Below are 1,312 nucleotides of genomic sequence, written 5' to 3' on the forward strand. Positions count from 1 at the left end.
ATCCATTGTACTGTTGCTTCGTTGATTTAAAATAAAAAGTTACGTCCCTTAGGCCGCAACCAGATTAACGCCCGACACGGACGGTCAGACGGTAATCCATTGTACTGTTGCTTCGTTGATTTAAAATAAAAAAGTTACGTCCCTTAGGCCGCAACCAGATTAACGCCCGACACGGACGGTCAGACCCACAGAATTATGTGGTCAGACCAGACCGTCTTCGGGCACAAAAGAATGCACACCGGCTCTTTAGTAATGGAAGGTAACAAAACACGGTTTCGGCTACCATATTCTAATAATACTAATATTCAACTGACGCCCGACGTCCTGTGTCGTCCCCGGTCAGACCGTCTCCGATAAAACATGTTCAATCGAAGACGGTGCGTCGGGCGAAATGGGAGGTAATTATTTTATTTTAATGACGTTATCTCTGCATAGTTGTGTCCCCTTTCCCGCCTCAATGACACAACACAGAATTCTAGCAGTTCTTGGTCAGCTCTGCATAGCAATGCCATGTTTCATGCGATAGCATTGTTGGAATTTTTCACAATCTTCCTTCAACTACGGAAACAAATGATGCAATTCACCTAGTGTATCACGCTTTCTTTGGGTGGGATGCACGGAAAATCTTCTTGTCTTGGTTTTCTTTTTTTGTCTGCGTCTCAAAAGCACAACAACAACAATTTTCTTCTTCAACCACACGCCATATTTGCAAAACGGCGGTGTCTGACCGCCAAATTCCGGTGTCAATATGGTCGGCCGCACCCGACAGAAAACGGCGGGTCTGGTCTGGCTGTCGGTGTCGCTTACCGACAAAATGTCAGCAGATCTCAGGCTGTACATATTTAGCCTATTGGACCGGTACCAACTTTCAAAACATACCCATTCACTTGTCCAACTCCCCTTTATTTGCATTTGAATTCTATCGATCTATATTTTAATCATAGGCCTACCATTGTGTTCGTCGTTAAACACTTTAACTGTTACGCTTTATCTCACCTCCCTGCTCGGCTCTCTGCGCCACTTCAAATCATTGGGCTATCGTGCGCGATCTTTATTGTTACATTCCAAACTGATCTTTTTGAGACGACAATGTTGACTCATTTGCTTCACGATACTCATAAGTTGCCATTGGACGAATGCTTTGCTTAGATGAGAGGAAATACAAATCGTAAAATGTGGACAAAAGATAATAGTATGACGTTCGTTTTGGGTAGTTTACACCATTTATAACAGTGGGGATTACAGGAATTGACTGTACGTAAGAGCGCGAGTTGCATAGCCACACACATACGGTCGCTTTTAAGCACAAGGG

Source organism: Aplysia californica, unplaced genomic scaffold (assembly GCF_000002075.1).
Source record: "Aplysia californica isolate F4 #8 unplaced genomic scaffold, AplCal3.0 scaffold00180, whole genome shotgun sequence".
Classification (NCBI taxonomy): Eukaryota; Metazoa; Mollusca; class Gastropoda; order Aplysiida; family Aplysiidae; genus Aplysia; species Aplysia californica.